This window comes from Zingiber officinale, chromosome 7B, assembly GCF_018446385.1.
Source record: "Zingiber officinale cultivar Zhangliang chromosome 7B, Zo_v1.1, whole genome shotgun sequence".
In the NCBI taxonomy this organism is placed as follows: Eukaryota; Viridiplantae; Streptophyta; class Magnoliopsida; order Zingiberales; family Zingiberaceae; genus Zingiber; species Zingiber officinale.
The window spans coordinates 112,728,498-112,741,469 of NC_055999.1; the positions used below are offsets into that span (position 1 = coordinate 112,728,498).

Sequence of the window (12,972 nt, forward strand, 5' to 3'; positions counted from 1 at the left end):
TTAAGTGTTTAATTGCTACTGGACATATCCTCATGATGAAACCTCTCATCGTGTTAATATGAGAACATATTAATAGAAAAAAAAACAAAAAAAAAGACTAATCAAGTTGGGTAACGTTGAGTCTGGGGTGACCGGTCCAACTTCACTGAAGTTTCCTATTGACCATTAGGATAAATCGGGAAGCGCTCACAGCGGGCAGCCCAAGAGCACAACATCCTTTAGTTGCGTGTCTCATTTGAAGGAAAAATTCTTATAAATTCACGATAATTATAGTTCGAACCGTGGATACCTAAGTGATAATCTAAATATCCTACCATTATATCATAATTCCGAAGATAAAAATAGACTAATAGAGATATTAGAGACGAGTGAATCATTTACGAGAACCACTCGTGTTTACTGATTTACTAGTTGAACCGAAAGTGGGGCCAAGCAGTATCCTCTCCAGAGGAGAATTCTGTTTTAGTTCAGATGGATAAGCCTAAGACTTAGGATTCCAAAAATAGATATCATTTCCCTAACACCTACTAAACCCTCTCTCTCCTCTCCGGTCATCTTCCGATGAAGCGAAAAAGGAAGCCAAATGGCGTCGGTGATGAGGATTTCTATCACCAGTCCCTTCTCTCTGCATCTGCTACCGAACTGCCCTCCTCTTCCCTCTGTTCCTTCCTCTCACCTTCCGCTCTCCACCTCCCATCCACGCCCCCCCCCCCCTCTTCCTCTTTCCCTCTCTTTCTCCTCATTTCCGTTACCCAAGCACCGGAGAATCCCCCCTACCCTCTCTGCGGCTGACGACGACGCAGAGGCCGGCACCACCGACTACGACATGGATGAGGAGGATGTCGAGGAGCTGGATAACAAGAAGGACTATGACATCGAATACGACAAGATACTCGGTGTCACGCCCATTTCCCCCTCCGCCGACTCGCCAGACGACATCGAGATGGTCGCCGTCGAGAGCTTCGTGTCCACACAAGGGTGGGAGTCCGAGACCGTCGTTGACTACCGTATCAACTAGGAGGAGTTCCAAAAGATCCGCCTCTTTCACTGCGACTTCTTTATTCGAAAGTCGCCCGACCCCGTTGACAACGTCTACGATTTTTGAGAGGCATCGTCTCTTCTATCTTTATGTCTCTGGTAGGTCATGATGCCCTGTTCCTCCCCTTTCTGACGTGATTTTCTTTGTGGCTTTTCAACAAGCATATGTATGTTACTCCTCCTGACACGGATGTCTACTCAATTCTGAAGGTTTTGGCTCCCATGCCTCAGAAGGTGTGCATAAAAAAGTTGCAACTTTTGTAACGTTGTGTGGAACATAACTATGATTCTTTACGGATAGCATGTGTAAACTGGAGCTTACTGCTTACCCAGCTAATAACTTATTTCTTGGGTTTGTTAGTACATTCGGTGTGCAAAATCAAACTTTGGAAGCTACAATGTCACGGAGCCGGAGCCGCCCATAGACGCACCTAGAGATCCACTGTACAAAACTGAGAGGGAAATTATGAAGGTATGTATCTGATGAATTTCTTTATTCAGTGCTTCTCTATCAGTACAAATGTCTCATGTAATTTGGAATTGTTGAAACTTGAAATGGTCAAGGGAGTGATAAAGTCCTTTTTATACAATCTCGTTGGTTAAAACTTACAGGAGATGAACATAAACGAGTAATGTTTGCCCAACAGCAATCCAATTCTACATATTTTTTTGCCTTGAATCCTGAGCTTAGCCTTTTGATTGAAATTCATCTTCTTGTGGTACCATGATGTGGATGCCTTTGTTGAACATCGCTATAGTTGGAAGCAAATTAATTACTACCTAATTTGCTATTAGAAATAAATTAGCTATTGCCTAATTAGTAGAAAATAAAGAATGACCTAATTTAACTACTGCTATAGTAGAAAACAAATAATGGCCTAATTAGCTTTTCAATTTTTAATTCCTTGTTTTCCTTTATGGTTGTTCTTTCCTAATCTTGTCATATTTGACTCCTTATATACGGAGTGTCATTATTAATAAAGGAGGAGAGAAACATTGAGTAATTGGGCCTCTGTCTAGGACGAGCCTTCCCCCTTGAGTGATTTGGACTCTGTCTAGGACGAGTCTTTTTCCTCCTCCCTTCCCCCCTTACGTGTTGCATGACCAAGTACGGATCCGGATCTTGACCTGTGACTCGATCCTATACTCGGGACCATATCAACTTAGTATCAGAGCCGATCATGGGTGACACGGATCCTATCACATCCAAACTTGAGGCCTTCATGGAAAGATTGATGTCACAACAACAAGTCTTCATGAAGCAGATCACTTCCCGCCAGCAAGGATTAGAGGACCAGATTACCGTGATTTCCCATACTGTTCAAGATGCTAGGCGACGATCTTTGCACACTACAGACAGCCCTACCAGCGCAGAGTATGACCCTGCTAGAGGCTCAGAGGTCAGACCTGAACTGCCAACCAGCGGCACCATGACTCCGCGATACTCAAAGATGGAGTTTCCCACCTATTCAAGAGAAGGGGATCCGCTGAGCTGGGTTAAAAGGTGTGAAAAAAATTTTACCAACCAAAGAACCACAGAGGCTGACAAGGTTGATCTTGCTGCCTTCCACTTGGTAGGGGAAGCCCAACTTTGGTTTGATCAGGTAGAGCAAGAAGAGTCAGAGATGACTTGGAAGCAGTTCAGAGACCACTGTCATATCCGATTTGGCCCGCCCCTAAGCAACAACCCTTTGGGAGAGCTAGAAAATCTGAAGTAGACATGCTTTGTAGAAGACTACCAGCGCCAATTTCAATCTCACCTCGCTCGGACCTCGGACCTCGGACCTCCGACCACTACAACAAGTTGACTTATTCATTGCAGGGCTAGTCGAAGATCTCCATATCGACATCGAACTGCAGAAGCCTGAAAACCTAGGCATTGCAATGAATATGGCCATGGCACTAGAACGAAAGCAGTGCTTCCATCAAGGTGGGGGGTTGCTGCACATGAATTGGGGCGGGACCACAACCAAGCTCAACACCAGCAGTGGAGGACCTCCTTTGGCGAAGACCAGGACCCAGGACATCAGCAAGGAGATTCCACCTGTTTCATTTTTCAAGAGTCCGACTTGCGCCGAGATGGCAGAACGGAGAGCCAAGGGTCTTTGTTTTAACTGTGATGAATCCTACTCCACGGGTCACAAGTGTAAACGCCTGTTTTGGATTGGAGTGTCTGATGATGACAGGGAAGGTGAGGAAGAGGGGGAAGTGAATTCAAAATTTTCCCTTCATGCTATTAGTGACGTTATACCCCGCTTTCGAGCTTGAGGACAAGCTCAGTATCGAGGAGGGGAGTGATGATGTGGACGCCGAGGTGGATGCCTTTGTTGAACATCACTATAGTTGGAAGCAAATTAATTACTACCTAATTAGCTACTAGAAATAAATTAGCTATTGCCTATGATCCCGTCCGGAAGCTAAGTCAGACGGAGGTCGGCTGTGCTGTCGACGGCGTTGACGGGGGTCGTTGAGACGTGTTGCTGGTGCTACACTTCCTGCAAGGGCCACCGCGAGAGGATAACGGAAGATGATGACTAGGACGATGAGGCGAGGGTCTCCTGCGCACACTCCGACACGCATCCAGGTCGTTAGAGACCAAGAACTAGGAAAAAGTCCTCGGAGCAGGTCCTCCGACGCTCAAGTCAGGTCCTTTTTCCCCAGAAAAGTAATTAAGGAACCGGAAAAGTAGAAGACGGGTACAAAAAAGGGTGAGTGCACGTACCCGCATAAGGGAGAGGTCCTCCCTTTTTATATGACTTGGTGTATTTCTGGAACCTGACAAACGTCCTGGAGTGTTGGGTGTCAGGCTTTGTCTGGCGGTGAATGACATGTGGCATTCTATCATCGGTTGCAGGAAAGTTCTTCTGGTAATGAGTCACAGACCATTGGAATATACCCTGACACATAGTGGTTATTCTCTGACAGGTGGTTGCGATTCTCCGTCTTAATTATCGTGTAGTGGCCTACAGACTTGATGGGAGAAGCTCAGGTTGACCAATCTATCCCGACCAACATATCTTGACCTGTAAGTCTCAGTCTGCAAATCCTGATCTGTAAGTCTCTATCTGTAAAGCTTGACCTGCATAGCCTGCATAGCTGGACTCGGAAAGTCCTGCTCTGTAAATCCCGACCGGAATGGTTCCTTCCCCTTCTTCCTTATTCCTGCTGTTATTCTCCCGGCCTTTCGACTAGAGCACCTCAACCAGCGCACTCATTCGTACTCCAGACCTGGATCTCTTACTCGAACAACCTTTTTGAGCCCCTGACCTGGACCTCCTGACCGAGCATTCAGAGTCAGCTTCCGACCTAGGCCTTTTTACCCGTGTAACCTACCTTAACTCCCGACCTGGAACTTCAGACCCCTTGCTAGATGGGTCACAACCCCCATGACTTAATACCACGTCTCCTTGACTTCTGACTGCCACGTCCCCTCGACTTTTGCCTACCACATCCCCTTGACTTCTGACTGCCACATCCCCTTGACTTCTCACTGCCACATCCCCTTGACTTCTGACTGTCATGTCCCCTTGACCAGGTCATACCTTTATGCATCGTATCAGCCTAATTAGTAGAAAATAAATAATGGTCTAATTTAACTACTGCTATAGTAGAAAATAAATAATGGCCTAATTAGTTTTTCTATTTTTGATTCCTTATTTTCCTCTATGGTTGGTCTTTCCTAATCTTGTCATGTTTGACTCCTTATATAAGGAGTGTCACTATTAATAAAGGGGAAGAAAAATTGAGTAATTGGGACTCTGTCTAGGACGCGCCTTCCCCCTTGAGTGATTTGGACTCTGTCTAGGACGAGTCTTTTTCCTCCTCCCTTCCCCCCTTACGTGTTGCATGACCAAGTACGGACCTCAATCAGAGATCATATTATAATATTGAATAGACATGAATATTTCTATGGTAAAAGTAATAGGCCCAAAGGAAAGTTACTTTTATGCTAGATATATGCATAAGGTGGCTTACAACTATGAAACAAAATATTATTTTGTTCAGATCATGCTCAAAAGATGTCGGCCCAAAGGAAGGTATATTATGTGACCGATTCAGGTTATTATAAGCTATGAACCAAAATATAACTCATATAAAGTATCATATTATGCACATAATGGGTCGACCCAAAGGAAGACACATTCTGTAGCCAATTAAAGTTTGAATTATATTAGAGAGTATCACTAACAAATAATGTGTTGATCCAAAAGAAAGCACATTATATTGTACTTGGTATCTCATAAAGAACCCATTTATATGCATTTAAAATTTTATTTTATTTGCATAATTTCATATTACTTATATGTTATTGGCTTTAGTTAAATCATGAATTTAAATAAATTTCTCTCTTTAATTTCAATATAATCTGTAACTGCTAGCATTAATAACATCCCAACACTAACTGGTTCAAATTTTACTAAATGAAAAGAATACGTGGCCATAATCTTAGGTTGCATGGACTTAGACTATGCATTAAGGAATGATCGTCCTGCACCTTTGACCGGTGTTAGCACGATAGAGTAGAGGGCTGAATTTCAGCTGTGGGAGAAATCAAATCGCATGTGTCTGAGTATCATGAAGCTTTCCATACCGACAACAATAAAGGACTCGATAACTGAGGGACAAGATGCTAGGAGTTTTCTAAATCAATTGGCAGACCAATTCACCTCAAATGAAATGGTCGACACTACCACACTTCTTATGAAGTTGGTAACTATGTAGTATACTAGAAAAGGAAACATAAGGGAGAGACTAAGGCTTGAGACACCTAAAACTGCTCCCCTAACATCTTGATCTCAAGGTTTAAGCAAGAAATGAAAAAGGATCAATAACAAAGGAAAAGGAAAACAAACTACAGTTTCTGGGAGTTTTCTAAACATTTTAGTTCGGAAGTCAATCTAGCTATTGTACCCACTAACACTTGGTGGATAGATACTGGTGCTACTACTCACATAAGTGTCACTATGCAGGGTTGTCTCACGAGCTGACTTTAGCTTGATGGTGAAAGATACATCTATACTGGAAATGGAAAGAAGGATAAAGTCAAGTCGATTGGTGTTTTTAAGATTTATTTAGGAACCAATATTTTTCTGGACTTAGAAAATACATTTATTGTACCATCATTTCGAAGGAATTTAATTCCAATTTCTTGTTTGGACAAATCAAGTTATTCTTGTTCATTTAGAAATTGAATTTTCAGTATTTTCTTTAATTCAGTGTTGGTTGATAATGGTTCCTTGGTTGATAAGCTTTATAAATTGAACACCTTTACTCATACGGTTGACAACATAATAATACATAGTATAGGTATGAAACGTAAATTGACTGATGAAAATTCTTCCATGTTGTGGCATAGGCATTTAGGATATATATCCAAACAATGCCTAGAAAGGTTAATGTCATATGGAGTTCTCGATTCCCTTGACATATCAGACTTTGATATCTGCATAGAGTGTGTTAAAGGAAAGACCACTAACAAAAGGAACAAGGGGTCTAGCCGTTGTAGTGACGTTTTGGAGCTAATATTTACGGACATTTGTGGATTATTCCCTAAGGCATCTTGGAATGGACACACATATTTTATTAGCTTCATAGACGGCTATTCCAAATTTGGCTATTTGTACCTTATTCATGAAAAATCACAATCTTTGGACATGTTTAAAATTTTCAAAGACGAAGTTGAACTTCAATTAGATGAGAAAATTAAAGTCGTCTGATCTGGCCGTGGAGGTGAATATTACGGTTGATATGATGGATCAGGTGAACAACGTCCATGATCTTTTGCAAACTACCTTGCTGAGTGTGGGATTGTGCCTCAATATATCATTCCTGGTACACCCAGTCATAATGGTGTAGCTGAGCGTCGCAATCAAATCGTAAAAGACATGGTAAGAAGTATGATGACTTTCACTTCTCTACCAGAGTATTTACGGGATGAAGCACTCAAGACTATAGTTTACTTACTCAATAGAGTACCTAGTAAGGTGCTAACTAAAACCCCATTCAAGATGTGGACAGGCAGAAAGCCTAGCATTAAGCATTTACACGTTTGGGATTATCCAGCTGAAGCTAGGCCTTACAAGCCTAATGAAAGGAAACTAGACTCAAGAACAATTAGTTATGATTTTATAGGTTATTCTGAGAAGTCAAGAGGGTATAAATTTTATGATCCCTCTAATAGATCCTTCTTCAAAACGGGAAATGCCAAGTTCATTGAGGACAGTGGGAGTGAGAAGGTAAGGGAAATATCTTTTGAGGAATGCATTGGCAATCCTCCTGTGGTCACTACTAGTGCGATCAATAGTGGCGTGGTTACCATACCATACATTATGGGCATTATACTATTACGACCCTTGACGGCCGGTTAGAGGGGGTGAATAGCCCCTGCACAAATAAAACAAAACAAATACCCTTCTTGGACTTATAACTTAGAATAAAACACTTGCATAGCCAAAATAGGAAATAAACTGAAAAGACAGAGACACATAGAATTTTACTTGGTTACAGCCAGAGAGGTTATTAATCCAAGGAATAAAGTTGCGCTAATTTCTCCTTCAAATGGAGAAGCATCTTTACAGCAATGAAGCATATAAAGACAAAGCTAAAACAGACAAAGAAGCATGTACAAATGTTGCTTGAATAATTCTTATTGTTGTTAGCTTCAAGGAGCAGGGATACTTATATAGCCCTACTCGGGGCGCTTGGAGTGGGATAAAACTCTATCCCCGATGCACCCGTCAAAGGCCACGTCGAAACTGATAAAACTTGGGTTCTATGCGCACCGGACTGATCCAGGCGCCCGGAATGGTTCCGGGCGGCCCGAAGGGGAAAATCAACATTTTGTTGACTTTCTCTCCAGGCCTCCAGCTTCGGCTCCGCTTGCTTCAATCCGAGTCTTCCGCTCCGGCTCCGCTCGCTTGGGTGATTTTGGCCATCCGGAATAGGGCTCACCCGAACCCAACTTCCGGCCTTCTCGAGCAAGCTTCCGCTTCGACTTCTCGTTCCTCGAAAATGTTGCGCCCCTCCATCTCGTTCGCCCGCGTACTCTTCCGCAGCACCTCGCCCCTCAGACACACCGAGCCCATCGGCCCCTAGGCGCGTCGGACTGCTCCAGGCGCCCGGAATGGTTCCGGGCGGCCCGAAGGGGAAAGTCAACATTTTGTTGACTTTCTCTCCAGGCCTCTAGCTTCGGCTCCGCTTGCTTCAATCCGAGTCTTCCGCTCCGGCTCCGCTCGCTTGGGTGATTTTGGCCATCCGGAATAGGGCTCACCCGAACCCAACTTCCGGCCTTCTCGAGCAAACTTCCGCTTCGACTTCTCGTCCCTCGAAAATGCTGTGCGCCTCCTTCTCGTCCGCCCGCGTACTCTTCCGCAGCACCTCGCCCCTCGGACACACTGAGACTGTCGGCTCTCTCTCGTGTCGTCCTTCTCGCTAGCTGCGTCTTTTGCTCGACATCCTATGCTCCTAAGTTCCTGCACACTCAGACATAGGATTAAACACAACAGGGCCTAACCTAACTTGTTTGATCACATCAAAAAAATCTTGGGGTACCAACAATCTCCCCCTTCTTGATGTGAGAAACCCAAGCTAAGTTAGGGTAAACAAACATAAAGTAAAAGAAAAAAATTTGTAATTTAAAATGCAAAAATTTAAACTACCTCCCCTAGACTTAATTTTCCCTTCTCCCCCTTTGATCACATAAAAAATGAGGTACCAAAAGAAATCTAAGGGTAAATTTTTTAAAAAATAGGAAAGTTTTTAGTTAAAAAAAAATCTTATTTTCAACATTTTGAAAAAAAAACTTATCAAGTTTTTGAAAATTTTGAAAATAATTTTGATAGCACTTAAAAAAATTGCAATAATTTTAGAAAAAAAAATTTAAGTAAAAATATGTTTTATATCACCAAAAAAAATTGTAACATCAATAATTTCCTAAGTTAAACAAATTTGTAAAAACTAATTTTGTAGAAATAATTTTGGTAAAGTAAAGCTGATACTTCCAAAAAAAACTTTAAGTCTTTAAAAAAATTTCAAGTTAAAAACACCGAAAAAATATTTGAGTAACTATTTAGAGTATTATTTAATTATAATTAAATGTTTTATCAATTAGTCAATTAAATATTTTATTTCATTAATTGGCTTACAGGCTATGGCGAGGCACTAGGCCACCTTGGTTATTGGAGCAACAACCACTTTCTAGACAAAGCCTCTTAAAGAAATTCAAACATTAAATTTTCTTGCTGAACGCCCTAAGTCTAATTAAAGTTCAATTTAGACAAGACTTTGGAACCCAATATAGGTTCTAGCCAACCAGGTTAATTAAAAATCTCTTAGGAATATATTTCTGACAAATTTTCTTAATTTATCCCTTGTGGTAATTAAAATACCAGTTCAAACTATTATATTTTCTAATATTTTGATTTTTAACATTTAAGCATGCATGATTTTTCAAGTCTTCTACTTGTATTTTCAATTCATCATTTTTTAATTTTAATTTTTCAAAATCTTCTAATAGACAAGATTTGGTTAGAATTAACTTTAATTCTTTATTTTCTTTTTCTAGTTTGCAATAGTCTTTAGATAATAATTTAACAAATTTAAATAACTTATCAGGAGGAAGAGATCATACCTGACTTACCTTGTCGATCTCGTTATCCGTAGCTCCCCCTGAACTGTTACTCTCTTCCGATGTCTCTCCCCCTTCATCGATGCTCTCGATACTCATTTCGGACGAGCTTACTTCATTTTCATCTTCTTGATGACTTGCCATTAACGCAAGTCCGGAGAAAGCCTCAATCTCTGATTCGGACGACGTTTCGTCCCACGTCACCTTCAGGTTTTTGTTCTTGTTCGTTTGGATGGGCTTCTTGTTCTTGCCCTTGTTCTTCAATTTAGGGCAATTATCTTTAACATGACTTTCTTCATTGCAGTGGTAACATTTAATTTTCCTTTTCTTTCTACCATACAGATAGTTAGTTTTTCTAGATTTAAATAATTTTTAAAATTATTTTACCATCATTATCATTTCATCGTCGTCCAAAGAGGATTTTGAATCTTGTTCGTCAATCTTAGCCTTGAGGGCAATATTGTGCTTAGGCTCCTTCTTCAAATCTGCACATCTCGTTTCATGAACTTCAAATGTTGAGAACATTTCATCTAAGGTGACAGCTTATAAATCTTTAGAAATATAGTAAGCATCTACTAATGATGCCTACTCAGTAGATAAAGGAAATGCATTAAGCGCGTATCTTAGCAAATCTCGATTGCTTACCTTTTCTCTGAGATTCGTGAGTCCGGTGATTAGTTCCTTCTCGAGTGAAGATGTGCAACGATTTCTTCTGCTTCCAGTTTTATGTTGCTTAACTGATTCCTTAGCAGATCCCGTCTCACGAGCTTGGCTTCGGACGCCCTTTCATGTATAGCTCAAAGAACTTCTCCCATTGCTCCTTTGTTGAGTCGTAGGCACCAATCCAGTTGACTTCTTGTGGTGGCAAGACGCTGAGCAAATGGAACTCTGCTTTGCCGTTTGCCACGAAGTCGGCCTGCTCCTTCATCCACTGGTATTCTTCCTTGCCTTTGGGTGCTACAAAACTGAATTTCATTATTAAAAGTAATTCAAAGCCAGTTTTAAAGAATACCTCCATTTTCTTTTTTCAGTTCGTGAACTCCCCCTCAAACTTTGGTGGGTAGATGCTCGGTCCGGCCATCTCGTGTGCTTCATTCGACGGTTAGTCCTCCTGAAGCATTCTAGCTCTGATACCACTTATTAAGACCCTTAGCAGCTGGCTAGAGGGGGTGAATAGCCCCTGCACAAATCAAAATAAAAAGAAATATCTTTCTCGGACTTATAACCTAGAATAAAATACTTGCATAGATAAAATAAGAAATAAACTGAAAAGGCAAAGACACAAAGAATTTTACTTGGTTACAATCGGGGAGGTTGTTAATCCAAGGAATAAAGTCACGCTAATTTCTCCTTTTGGCGGAGAAGCTTCTTTACAACAATGAAGCACAAAGCTAAAACAGACAAAGAAGCGTATACAAGTGTTGCTTGAATAATTCTTGTTGTTGTTAGCTTCTAGGAGTAGGGTTGCTTATATAGTCCTGCTCGGGCTGCCTGGAAGGGTTCTAGGCGCCTGGAGTGGGATAAAACTCTATCCTCGACGCAACGGTCAAAGGCCACATCGAAACTGATAAAACTTGGGTTTCGAGCGCTCAGAAGGGTTTCGGGCGCCCAGAATGGTTCCGGGCGCCCTGAAGGGGAAAGTCAACATTTTGTTGACTTTCTCTCCGGGCCTCTAGCTTCGACTCTGCTTGCTTCGGTCCGAGTCTTCCGCTCCAGCTCCGCTCGCTTGGGTGATTTCAACCATCAGGAATAGGGCTCACCCGAACCCAACTTCTGACATTCTCAAGCAAGCTTCCACTCCGGCTTCTCGTCTATCAGAAACACCGCACGCCTCCTTCTCATCCGCCAGCGTACTCTTCCGCGGACCTCGTCCCTCAGACACACCGAGCCCGTTGACTCTCTCCTGTACCGTCCTTCTCGCTAGCTGTGTCTTTTGCTCGACATCCTGTGCTCTTAGGTTCCTGCACAGTTAGATGTTGGATCATAGACGTTCGATAGAGGGGGGTGAATATCAATTATAAAAATTTTGAAAAGAGTACGCGCAGCGGAAAAGACAAAGTCAGAACAATGCTAACACAAGAACCAATTTTACTTGGTTCGGAGCCTTTGGCGACTCCTACTCCAAGGCCCGCACACAAAGGTGCTTTCATTGGGCAATCTACTAGCAATTCGAATATTCGATTACAAACAGTTAAGTACAGGAATGCTAGAAAAATAAATACCGACAATGAAAAGAAATGGAGCAGAGAAAGAAAACTCGTCAGAGATCGCGGCGTTGCAGGAGCACAAGAGAGCAGTTCTTTAGTTCTGAGTTGTTGTATCGAGTTCCGCCTTTGACCCTCCTTATATAGGAGGCTCGGGGCGCCCGAAAGGGCCCCGGATCCCTTCCGGGTGCCCTGGTGTGACGTGGCAGGCCCAACCAGCGAGCTCCACGTGTCTACATCGCGAAATGGATAATATTTGCCTCCGGGCACTCGGACCTTCTTTCTCCAGAATGTCCTTCTCCTGCAAGATAAGGTTAGTCCGAGACAAATATATAATGTGTATCCTGTAAAACAATGTGTTAGCACAGTTTATAAGTTCAACATGAAGAGTATGACTTAGATTCCGTCTTTCCGAGACCGGAATCTAGTCACGATCTCGACTTAGATATCCGAAATGGATCTAACCCGGATCGACGTCTAATGTTCCCTTCCCGGGAGCGTGTCCTCACAGTCACTCCCTTCCAGTGACTTACCTTTACTTACCCGCCAGACGTTCGGTCAGCCCTTCGACCCATCTGGACTTCTCGCCAGCTATCCGGTCAGCCAGTCGACCTAGCTGGACTTCGTGCCAAGCGTCCGGTCAGCCCGTCGACCCTCTTAGACTTCTCGCCAGCTATCCGGTTAGTCCGTCGACCTAGTTGGACTTCATGCCAAGCGTCCGGTCAGCCCGTCGACCCGCTTGGACTTCGTGCCAGCTATCCGGTCGGCCCGTTGACCTAGCTGGGCTTCGTGTCAGACATCCGGTCAGCCCGTCGACCTGTTTGGACTTCGCCTGCACACTCGGTCAGAGTGCTAGATAACAACAAACCTAACTTAACCTAATTTGTCATTCATCAAAACCTGAGTTAGACCGTTAGTGCTAACCGCACCAACAATCTCCCCCTTTTGATGGAATGACAACCTGGTTAAGTTAGTGAAAAAATATGCAAGTGAAAAAAAAATAGCATGGTTTTTTAAGGTTTATGTTAGTTCTTAAATTTGACATTTTGTTGCACTAACTTAACCACCTATCCCTCCCCCTTTGGCATTCATCAAATAAGGACA

The 12,972-nt window shown here is 42.5% G+C and overlaps 1 long non-coding RNA gene across 1 annotated transcript; it reads left to right on the forward strand.

Annotated features, from left to right (window-relative positions):
* The first annotated feature begins 732 nt into the window (after positions 1-732).
* Positions 733-6,129, forward strand: LOC122004082. The gene is made up of 3 exons (XR_006118209.1): positions 733-1,272; positions 1,400-1,510; positions 6,009-6,129. It is a non-coding gene; the product is annotated as an uncharacterized LOC122004082 (long non-coding RNA).
* The last annotated feature ends 6,843 nt before the right edge of the window (positions 6,130-12,972 follow it).